The sequence below is a fragment of the Alligator sinensis genome, unplaced genomic scaffold, assembly GCF_000455745.1.
Source record: "Alligator sinensis unplaced genomic scaffold, ASM45574v1 scaffold358_1, whole genome shotgun sequence".
NCBI classification, from domain to species: domain Eukaryota; kingdom Metazoa; phylum Chordata; order Crocodylia; family Alligatoridae; genus Alligator; species Alligator sinensis.
Window position 1 is genome coordinate 648,270 of NW_005842121.1, and position 12,342 is coordinate 660,611.

Below are 12,342 nucleotides of genomic sequence, written 5' to 3' on the forward strand. Positions count from 1 at the left end.
TCTTTCCTGCTTATGCAGGGGGTCAGACTCGATGATCTATTGAGGTCCCTTCCGACCCTAACATCTATGAATCTATGAATCCTATCCTCTCTCTACTACGGGCTTTCTATGTGACCTCATGTAAGTTGTATAACCTCTTTTGGGCTCTTTAGAATCGGGGTAATCATCCTTCCTTTGCTTATATTCTTCCACTGGATTGCAAAATATATTTCTGTGCAGCACCAGGCATGAGAAGACCTCAGTCCCATTTGAAGTATCTGGGATATACTGTAACACAGATAAATCAGTAATGATAATGCCCTGATGTCTTGCATTACTAAGACTTTGTGACAACCATCCCCATACCTTGCACAACATATGCAGTATCAAAAAGAAACTAAATCATACTCCTTAGAATGAATGAGGTATGTTTTGGCTTAGAATTCACCACTCCTTTTTATTTAGCCTTAATTGCCTTCATACCAATGCTTCAAGCTCAGGAACACACCATGTTCTTACTGAAAGTTATAATGTGGTCCCACTGCAAAAACCATCCTTGCATTTTTCCATTCAGTAACTAACACCTTGGTAAGGTCTATAAAAGAAACTCTGACCATTAATCTAATAACTCTCACCCTTTTTTCAATTTATCAATATTAAAGTTTCTAGCAAACCATTCCAATTATCAGTGATGGAAGTGACTTCACCCCGCTCCACCTGCAGGCTAAAGCTAATTAATGCAACATCACGGGAAAACATGCAGTGATAAATGGCCCGACTTTCCCAGGCCTGGTGATGCATTGCTTTGGCTCAGTCAGAGATTTGAAGACCACTTGTGAATGTCCACAGGCCAATCTCCAATGGAGGGAGAGGAGAAAGCTGTCAGAAAGCTGAGCTATGAGTTGTGCTTAGTGGAAGAGCAATCAAAATTAGGGAGTCTGAGAAATCTGCAGGTGATGGATGTCATCAGCAATCAGGCAGGTGGCTGGCTCTTTTCTGCCAGTTTGCACAAAGTACTGGATGTCGGCCACTTGATCGGCTTTTGAACTTTATGCCAGCCCTCAGAAACCCTGCATGTGTAAGCAGACAGAAAATTAGATGCTGGATCGCCCTGGTAATGTCTCTTACCCAGGACAAGAGAGGATCAGTGTGAGATGTTTCAGAAGAACGTGCATGAAAACCCATAGGGATCAATTACAAAATAACGTGTCCACGTTATAAAGGTTGTTACCCAGCTTCAGGCAGACAAGGATCTGCTTATGCCTAGGGACCTACCTACATTGCGGCAAGACAAAGAGATTTTCATGGGCCACTTGCAATTCTCAGTCTTTTTTGTGGTGACCCCCCCTGCCGCTGATTGGCCAAGATACCCCAGCAGCCCTGCCCCTCACCGCTGATTGGCCAAGAGGCCAATCACTCATCTTCAGACTGCAGCATTGCATCTGGCTTCTTAATGAAGCCAATGACCTACTCACGTCCCTTCCAACCCTAACATCTATGAATCTATAAAAGATGGCATCAAAACCTAATTGCTTTTCTGACTGGCGCCTGCACTGGGTCCATGTCACTAGCTCAACCTCTCAGTAGCTCTCTCTCAAAACACCTGCTCTATGGCTGCAGGGATTGCTGCACTTTCTTTGTATTCTGGTAAGCTTTTTTTTTTTCCCAGGCAATTCCGCACAAAATCCCAGGAAATGTCATTTTTTGCAGTGGTCGCTGAAACAACAGTTTTTTTGTGGTTTCCGCGAAAATCACCAAACCACGATTTAAGTAGGTCCCTACTTATACCTGCCTGGAAAGAATAAGGATTTAGACATTTATAATCGTGCACCCAACCAAATACAGCTGTGTGGGGTCAATATCCAGAAGCAGGCCAGACCCATCTGTGAATCAATGGTGAGGTCAAATTGTTCGTGTCTCTTGACGTTGAGCATGGAACTGATTTAAAATTAGCTTGAATTCCCAAAATCACCCCTACAAAGGCTGACGCAGCTGAACTGACTGATGCAACCCCATTCCTTGGCTGTCTCCATACAAAAGGCAGCTGCTTCAGGTATGTCACCCCTTCCTGCAGGAGGAGTATTATGTAGGCAATGTGGGCAGGCCTTTTACATGCCAACCCACGTAAACCCGTGGGTAGACAGAGCAGGTGGGTAATTCGCATTCCCAGGTCTTTCGAGTGAGGTTGTAGATGCATCTCTGATACAAATCTAGCCCCAGATGATTTTTCCAGACTATTAAGAATGGAAGCCATAAATCAACATTATGGGAGTCATCGTGGAAATACCCACCCTCCCCCCACCACCACCCTTTTTTTTCCAGGGATGGTAAACGTCTCTTTCTCTTTAACAATCTTTGATGAGTTGGGTTTTGTCTAGACTAAAAAAAAACATTCTAACCATTGTTCAACTTTTTCTGCACTGCTTCTTTGGGAGCTTCCCCACATACATATACTTCTTTTATTTTTAATCCTCACCTGTTTTTATTTTCAAACACGCCAAGCAATATCATTTTAGAGAGGCTTTATTACTTAGTCAAACAGGCAGAATTAAATTGTTTTGATTTATGTTCCATGAAATCCTCTGAAATTCAAGACGGAAGTGAATTTGTTCCCTGGGTATTAAAGTGGGAACTTCCCCTTTTTTTATTTTATTTTATTTTATTTTTTTACATTTTACTTGCAGCATCCTTCAAAAACACCAATGCATCACTGCATGGGAGTGTTGTGGCTAGGAGATCACTAGTTACTACCATAACTTGCAGGGAAGATTTATTCCAAATCCATGTTGGTTTCCTTGTAGCCACGGAAGCAAATTCTGCTTTGTTGTCAGCGGTTAAAAATGTGGGCAGGAGGTGTCTCAGGATCGTTCAAAGAAAAGTCAACTGGTTCAAATGGAGTAAGATCCAACCTGATCCTTTGCCCCAAACTGGGCACAAATTCACAATTAACTCCTTTCTTGGCAGGTGACAAAGTTTGAATAGTCCTTAATTATGCTGATGAGTTAGACTAACATGTAAAAAAGACCGTGCTATGGAGTTCCCAGCCACAGCACCAAAAACAGAAAAGCCCACCTCTCACAAGGAAGCGCCCTAGTGAAATACCTACCCCAGGTTTGCAGGTCAATTAGGATTTATTTAGTAAAGTGAAGCTCGTCCATGGGGAATTTCACCCTGTGGTTAGATCGATACCGACTGTGACAGGGTTTGCCTTCTGTAGTGGTGGGCATGAGATCTCTCAAGCATATTTTCCAGCCCTTGCAGCAGCAGGTTGTTGACAGCTGTGCTTTACCTGTGGCAGGTGACGGTGTTATGCCTTGTGTTGCATCAGGGCTGACGGTGTAGTTTTACTAATAGATTAGACAACAGATTGCTATGGGATGGTTTGCATAGGGATGATCCTGCCTCAGGCAGGGGGTTGGACTAGATGATCTCTCAAGGTCCCTTCCAGCCCCACTTCTCTATGATTTCTTTGAGTCTGCAAACAGAGACGACCAGTCTGTGTTCAGACAACATTGCTCAGCGGAGTGATGTGAGAGAACTGAGAGATTGGTTTGTATAGGAAATTGCATTCTTCCTGTAATGCTCTTGACACCGTGCAATGTTTTCTGCGCTGTGCATAGGAACATCCTGTTGGCAGAAGCCCCATACTGAAGAGATTAACCCAACAGAAACACGCGTTAACAGGTGTCTGCAAACAGCTTCTGATAACATCACCATTATAATAGCCGTGCCTCAAACATCTCTCTGCCTAATAACTGGGCTATGGAGAGAGAAATGGAATTCAAAGACAAATGTCAGCTTCTAAACACAGGGGGGGAAAAACCTGAATGCACAAATACATAGTAGGAAATAACAGCCAGGCAGTAGCACTGCTGAGATCTGGGGACTGGGGTGGATCATGCACTCTGCACGAGTCAGCAATCTGACTTTTTTTTTCCCCCCAAAAAGAAAAACAAAGACTTTTTTGGCCACAACTGGAGTCTTGTGTTCAGTTCCTTTTAACAATAATGGAGCAAGTCCAAGGAGTGAGGGACAAAGATGATAAAGGGGCTGGATTGCAGCCATCCGAGAAAAGATTATGAGAACTAGAAGATTAAAAGGCAGGACATGATTTGAAAGATTTCCATAAAGGAGAGGAAGAAACATTGTTCTCCTTTGCCATAGAGAGCAGGACAGAAAACAAGGGGTTTCAACTGCAGCAAAGTATTTTTTTAGATCAAGTTTCAGGAAGAAGCTTCCTAGGTTTAAGAACAGTAGGAAGCTGTGGAGTCTCCACCATGGGACGTTTGCAAGAAGAAAGCTAGATTTGTGTGGGTTGATTTAGGAAGAGTGAACCCTGGATCCATACAAGGGACTGAACTAGATGACTCTGAAGGTCCCTTTCAACCCTGTGAGTCTGTATTTTAATTTCAACCGAATTTATGATAGTGTATGTCAGCATCCTCACGGGTGACTTGCAATGAAATTACACCTCATTTCTCTCACTGATGGGCAACACAGCCATTGCTTCAAATCCTCCCTCCTTGTAACCTTGCAGGTAAGTCCATGAAAGCTCATTTTACTCTTACCCTTTCCCACAAGGAAAATAGGAAGGACATAGTCCAGTAATGTTAGAGTCCATACCTAAATAAATTCCAGCACAAACTACTCCTATCCCTTTGTTATAAAAGCCCATCCTTCCTAAAATAAAGTTGTAATAAGATCTGTCATGCCAAAACCAGCACCAGCTTCCAAAGCCATAGACCTAATATCCAATACAAAGTCAATATGGGTTCAGTCATGCCAGGTGTTGAGCTGAGCCTCCCTAGGGAGGTGCCAAGTGCCCTCAGCTGCTCCTGGTCCTTGATGTACTGCACATAATCACAACCTAGTGCAGATGCATTGGATATGGGGAAGCAAACTTCATGCCAGGAGAAATTCAGTCCTGTTTGTGCACCTTGTGGTGAATTTAAGAGGAGATGGAAGCCTATTTAAATGAACAAGCTCCATGGCCTGGGATTAAAACTAAAACAAACCTAGAGACCTTTCACAAAACTATGGGATTTAGTTTAAATCCGAATGAAACATTTTATCTAAATAACATGTTTTGATTGATCCAAAATGATCATTTGTAAGTAGCTGAGCTTTTCTGCCTTCCTCTCCCCTCCCCGCACACTTTCCTTTTTGGAATGAAAAACTATTTGGGGTTTTGGCACTTTTAAGAAAAAGAAAATCTTCGCTCCTGAACAGATCTACTGTGAACCATAGCCATCAAGTTCTGCATTGTGCTGTCCACAATATTGCACTTAATGCCTTTTCACCAACTCAAAAGCTGGGTTCTCTACATGGTATCTGCATTAGTTATATGGAACTTCTCTGAAAAACAAAACTTAAAACAAAGGCATACGTATCACAGAATTTACAACTGGAACTCAATTATAGCATGCAATCTTTTTATGCTTTGCAAACTGTTAATATTTTATTGCCATTGGTTTATAAAAATAAATCATAAACTCCACAGTCATCATTAAACTGAAAACAATTACAATCCTCAAGACTGCATTAAATGAAAATAAGGTAGGAAGCAAAATTGTAATTATATACTTTTTTTTCTCCTTCCCCAAATCCCAGCTATTGCATTTCTGTAACTTTTATCTTCTATTAACTTGGAGATGATTGTTCATCCCAGCAGGTGACCCTATTAGCAACTTGTAAGGGTCTTGGGCCCAGTCTGGAAAACCATTAACCACCAAAACAAGTTACCAAGGGGCGCAATAACCTCGTCATCACTTGAAATCTTTAAATTGAGATTGGATGTCTTTCTGTAAGATATGCACAAATGATTGTGCTTGATAATACATGGAATGGAGAAATAATTTCCGCCACTGCAGGAAAGCCTTGCTTAAATACTATGGCTTATATTCCACAGGAGACCAGAGTAGATGATCACAGCAACTCTTTCTCACTTTCAAACCTATAAAGTACCTGACCATTTAACATATCCCATCCAGTTCAGTGCAAAAACACAGATGTGTAAAGCTATCTGCATGATTTAGTATTTTGCAAGGCAGCTACCTTCTGGTATCACACCAACAAGCAGAGCACTGGAGGAAGAATTGCAGAAACAGATACGAGGTGGGCCTCAGATATAGAGCTTGAATGAACCTTCTCAAACCTATGAGAATTTGTCCTACCACCGGACCAAGCTGCACCTCAAGACCTATAAAAAATAAATGCATATTGAAAAACTAAAGAAGAGGACATGAGATGCACTCAGGACACCAGCTGTCTCCTCCAGCATTGCCATGTATTACACAAAGCAATTTATGAGGTTGTAGCTCAGTGAAGACCACCTCCAGACTAGGCTGTATTCCTTATATATAGCTTAAGAATATAAAATACAGTTTGTCATTGCTTAAAATAAGGTGTCAAAATGAACCCTAAGGATTATGTTCTTCATAATGCACATGTCTAGGTGTAAACTTCCCAAGCTCATCCTTTTCTTTTTTAAAAGTCCCGTAAGCCACAAATAGGTGCTGAAGATTTTGTTGTCCAGGGTCCACATTGAGGGTTTCGCATTTCCCTTGAGGGTTTCACATTGCCCTACAGGCTATCATCATAACGATGGATAGATATACACAACAAAATCCCACTGAGATGAAGGAAGAAGCTACAGTATGTGTTTTATAGCGCCCTGCAATGCTCAGCATGAAATCCCATAATGAATTTTCATCTGTCTTGTGCCGACCGTATAAAACATGTAAAGTGTAAAAAAAAATTAAAATAAAAAAGATGCAATTCAACTCATGTGTTATCCGCAGTCAAGCAACCACAAGACAAGTATCGCTTGGTTTAGCAGCAGCTTTAACAGTAGCCTTTGGATCAATCTGATTCTCAAGTTGTCTCTTTAATTAGAAACATGACCAGAGGTGTCTAAGCTGGCTGAATACCCACCGAGTTTCCATGGGGTTGGGGGTCTCGTTTGTTTGGCTGCTTTTGCTTTTAAGCAGGTTTCACCCAAGTAGGTGCAAAAAGAATCAGAATTATAATTATATCATTCCTGCAAGGGGGAGCGTGGGCAGGATGAGCATACAATATAGAAACACAGGGCTGGATCCCAGAAAGGACCTCAGCACCTAAAGCAGCGTTTGGGGGAAATTAGGGTCTAGCTCTTGAACTTCAGTCCAGAAACCTGCCACTCAGCTGCCACATTACCTTGGAGTCACCATAGCTCACTAGACACATCCCTACTGGTTTTCACATCCTCTAGGCACCGACAGATCAGATTCTTCATGTGCCCCAAAATTGCCCCATTCTGAGTAGGTTGGTACCCATCTCCCTCCTAGGCACAACCAGGATTCACAGACTAGGAACCCCTAAATCCCCTGAGGGACCTGCATCCAAAAGGTGTCCTGGAATGGACACCAGATCCCTCACACAGTGCAGCAGCGGGTCCTTCTTTTAAACTGGCATTGCTACTGACCTGATGGTTTAATAGCCCAGTGGACAGAGTGTTCTCCCAGGGCTTGGAAAAACCTGGGTTTAATTCCCACCTCAGCTTGAGGACATTCAAATCCACATACCCCATCTCCCAGGAGAAAGCCCTCACCATCAGTCTCAGAGCAAGCACCCTCTACTCTGCTGTGCCAGCCACTGGGCAGCAAAGAAAACCGGATTCACAGGACTATAGAAATGAAGGGCTAGAAGAGACCTCAAAAGATCATTGAGTCCAACCCTCCTTGCTTTTGGCAGGAATACTGCTGAGATTAAATAATCCCATCAAGATGTCTGTCCAGTCTCCTCTTGAAGACTTCCAAGGTTGGAGATTGCACCATCTCCTTGGGAAGTCTATTCCAGATTCTGGTCACGCTTACCAGAGAGAAGTTATTCCTTACATCTAACCTGAAACCATCCTCTAACAGTTTATGGCCATTACCAGAGACAGAGAGCACAAGAAAGGACATGGGAAACCTTAGATCTAGTCCCTGCTCCCAGGACTCTTTCTGTATTAGATTTAGTGATCACTGCACCTGCAATTTGATAGAGACATTTATAATTCAAAACAGGTACAACTCAGCAGCCTCTATCTGACCTGCTAGCAAGCACTGTCTACCCTCCTGTCTCCCAAAGGCACACACCACTACCGTCTGGCAGCGGCACAGAGAACAGTAACAGTAAAACCCAAATGTCCAATAAAGGCCCGGATCAGCCATTGTGCCAGGGGATATGCAGCACCTTCCGGAGAAACAGGACACATGAGCAGCACTGAGATCCATAGCATGGACATGGTTTGAAGTTGCAGCAATGTAGGTTTGGATTGGATGTCAGGAAAAAACTTCTCCACTCTTAGAGGAGTGAAGTAGTGGAATAGATGCCTGCGGAAGTTGTGGGTTCTTCATCACTGGAGATGTTCAAGAAGAGTTGGGATAGCCATTGTTCAGGGTTCATCTAGGTGAAGCTATGCCTATGTCCGACTATGGGTTTTTCCCATGCTTCTGGGCTTTACTGGTTGCCATATGAGACCACGAAAGAAATTTTCACCCTTCCTGCTGCTTCATGCATCAGGAGGGAGGGTTTTTTTTACCTTCTTCAGAAGCATTAGGTGTTGCTTGCAGCCAAGGGCGGGGATTTTGACTAGGGTGTACCAATGCTCCTACTGGTGCTTAAACATGGAGATTCCCAGCTAGAGGGTCTTTCCCCTCCACTCAGGGTCAGAACAATTGTCATATTTGGTGTCAGGAAGTAATGTCATCCCATGGTCAGATTGGTATGGACTATGGGGGTTTGCCTTTGTCTCTAGTAAGTGTGTATGGCTCTCGTCCTTAGGTTTCTCAAGTATACATTAACAATCTTTTCCAAAGCAGAATATTGGCCGCCATAGCCCACCTGCTTAACCAGTGGTAGGTTAGGGTGTAATGTCTTGTGTTGTCAGGAGTGACTGATTTTACTAGGTGGATATACAGTGGATTTGTATAGGATGATTTGGATAGGGATGATCCTACCTCATGCAGGGGGCTAGACTGGATGGCCTCTGGATGGTCACTTCCAACTCTACTTCAACATTGTGAATGTTGCCTGGCCGCCCCACATTCACCTTGGCAAACAGGAAATATGGGTTTCTTTGACTGTTCTAATGCCATTAGCTTTGTACCTTCCTGACAGCTGGTGATCCTCACTACATACAATGGCAGGATATGTTTTAATACCAGCATCAGCTTCTGTTACAACAGCCCCTTCTTTTCTTCAAGTTGGCTATGTACTGAGTTGCTTCCCTGCTGATGTTGCCATTCTTGGGCAATCTTTGCACATACAAACCCTGTGTCATCCTGAAGTTCTGTGGCCATAGCTGGCCACCACAAGTCTGCTTTCCTAGGGTCTCCCACCAGGCCATGATAGTTTCGTGAGTCCAATAGTGTCACGAAATTATCCCAAGTAAAATCCCTCCAGAAGCAACTCGGTCTCACCCTCTCCTCTTCTTCCTCTGCCTTCACATTGCCATTGTTCTCTTGGGGCAACAGCAGTGAGGGTAGGGCAAACTGTAGCCATCACTGTTGCTGTCCACGTTACTGAACCAGCTGCCTTGAAACACTGCAGTATCCAGGGGTGACATCTAATAGTGCTATATATTCAACATTACCAACATGGCAAGATGGAGCACATAACATCCTGTTAAGTGCTTACAAATAGCACCAGCTACACAAAAGAGAGTGATTCATGAGAGAGCAAGAGATTTTCACACTGTGCATGGCACTGCAAAGATTTCCAGCCTGCTTCTGCTAGGCTAGATATGCCACAATGCATTGTTGGCTTAGAAATGGTATTTATTTGATTTTTTGGAAATTGGCTTTTAGATATATGTATATGCATTAAAATGGTTCAGGATGGGCAGCAGGGGTCAACCGATTTCTAAAAAGCTTGGGTCTCTCATACAGTTTCATAGCCTTCAAGGCAGACAGGCTGTTTAACACAACGAGGCCAATGGATACAAACACTGCCTGGGAAAAGAGGGGGGTATGTACCACACTGTTCCATAACATGAGATAAAGGTGGCACCAGCTAACAAGGCCCCAGAGAGGAGGGCCCGAGTCCTGGTTTTGGGGGAACATAACAAATTAGGAAAAAGCCTGGAAAGATGTGTGTACGTGGTGAGCTTAGACGTGTAATGAACACAGTGAGAGCAACCAGTGATAGCCACGAATGAAGAGTCATCAGGACTCATCACATGGGAAGGAGAATACAAAACCAGAGACTTGAGAGTTACAAAGGGTTTCTTTCTTCCTATCCCTCCTCCTCCTCAAGAGGGATCCCCATCCCTGTTCCCTGGGAAGGGTCCCCGAAGCACGTGGTGAGCTTAGACGTGTAATGAACACAGTGAGAGCAACCAGTGATAGCCACGAATGAAGAGTCATCAGGACTCATCACATGGGAAGGAGAATACAAAACCAGAGACTTGAGAGTTACAAAGGGTTTCTTTCTTCCTATCCCTCCTCCTCCTCAAGAGGGATCCCCATCCCTGTTCCCTGGGAAGGGTCCCCGAAGCCACCATGCACAGAGGGCACACCACCAGCCTGTCTCATCCACCCCACCATGGGGGTATAGGCCTCAGCATCCTGCCTCCAGGCTGCTGACATCTGACACCTAAGAGAGTGAAGACTGCGTCCTGGCCAGATGTACTTTAACTCTGACGACAGCCTTAGGATTTGGTAGATGTATAGAATTGCTTGATTGTTTGTATCATTTCTTTTCTGCTATCACTGTGTATCAATAAATTATTATCGAATGGAAAGGTCCTGGTCAGTCTGAGGGTGGGTCCCCCCAGTGGGTCTCCCCACCTTCAGGGTCCTAAATCTAGAGCCAACAGCATAGGGCCTGAAAGAGGCACAAAGGACTGTGGGATACCTATCCACAATACAGAGAAAATCTCCAGCATCTACAACACAGTACAAGTCGGCTGTTCATTTAAATATAGCTTTTGTATGCCAAGCTATATTATGACAAAGCATCTCACTGTGGGAAAAAAAAAACCCTTTGGGCAGACAAGACTTACATCTAAACACGCGCGCGCACACACAAACACATATACTATATGACAGAAAGCAATTGATGGTTTCCTGTGGGCATCTTGATTTTTCATATTTCCTAGAATAAGACACTCCGAGCATCTGTGTATTTTCTTACCCTGCCATTTGAGTCATCGCTTTGTTCCTCAGTTCATTTTATTTTCATGCTTCGTTTAACAGCTGACTCAAAGCATAGCAAAATATGACCCTGTTCTTTTTGTATTCCGGAGATCAACCCTCGAGATACTCCCAAATGTCCCATTGTAGCAGGCTGGCTGTTATTTAATCAAGTGTTTGGGAGGCAGTAGTCTCAGTTAGTGGACCACGTGCTTAGCATTGGAAATGGCTTGGAAAGAAGAAAGCACTACAGGCCAATCCAAGCCAGCAGGGTATTCCGATTGTGCCAGAATTCATCCTCAGACCCCGACTTCAGAAAAGTGTGCTGTTAAACTGGGAAATGACCTGATGGCTAACACAGTGCATGTCTGCTAATGGACACAGATTAGGAAAGGAAAGCACAGTAACAAGAGTTCCTCTGGTTCCTGAAATACGAGCGATGACAGGCTGGTACATACCTTTTACACTACTGAAAATATCCCTGGGTAAGTTGCCTCACTGTCTGGTGTTGCAGAAGCCTTCAAATTTATATAGCAACCTGAGGCTTGAAAAGCAGCAGTTGTCACAGTGTTCATTAGTTCAATTTTACCAGTCCTTTTTGTTTAGTCTTTGTTGGGATGGGGGCAGTAATAAGCAGCAGAATAACTTGCATAGACATGAACAACTGTATAAAACTAGCATGCAGCCAAAGAAATTGGAGACACATGAAAATCCTGCAGAGAACACAGCCTGTAGTGCCAAAGTATCTGGGTTTCCAAGGGCCTGGGTTTTCAGGTGCAGTTAAAACAGACGTGCATGCGCGCGCATGCGCACACACACACACACACACATGTGCACGCGCACACACGCACACACACGCACACACGTTGCTGAATTTACAATGCAGAAGTCTCTTGCTTTCTCTAAACATGACAGTTATACCAGACTTGGTGGGGGATGAGGTCAAGCCCAGATCTCTAGATTTGAGTATCCATAGGCATAAAGGAGAAGGTGCGTGACCAAAGGAATATTGAATCAGGCCAGTGTCGTCTTTCTTTCCAGTCCCCTTGTAGCACAGTCAATAATCCCTACTCCTCCTTTCGTGTTCAGACAACTGTTTGGAGAATGTAATGTTCCCACCTCAGCCAAACTACTCAGATTCACTTCTCTTCAGCTTTCTTCATCAAAAAAGGTCCTCTCACCCTTCACTTCTGTTCCACTCCAAATC

At 43.7% G+C, this 12,342-nt stretch overlaps 1 long non-coding RNA gene across 1 annotated transcript in view; it reads right to left on the reverse strand.

Annotated features, from left to right (window-relative positions):
• LOC112550476 overlaps window positions 1-12,342 on the reverse strand; it is a 110,224-nt gene that overhangs the window by 826 nt on the left and 97,056 nt on the right. The gene's annotated exons all lie outside the window — the stretch shown is intronic.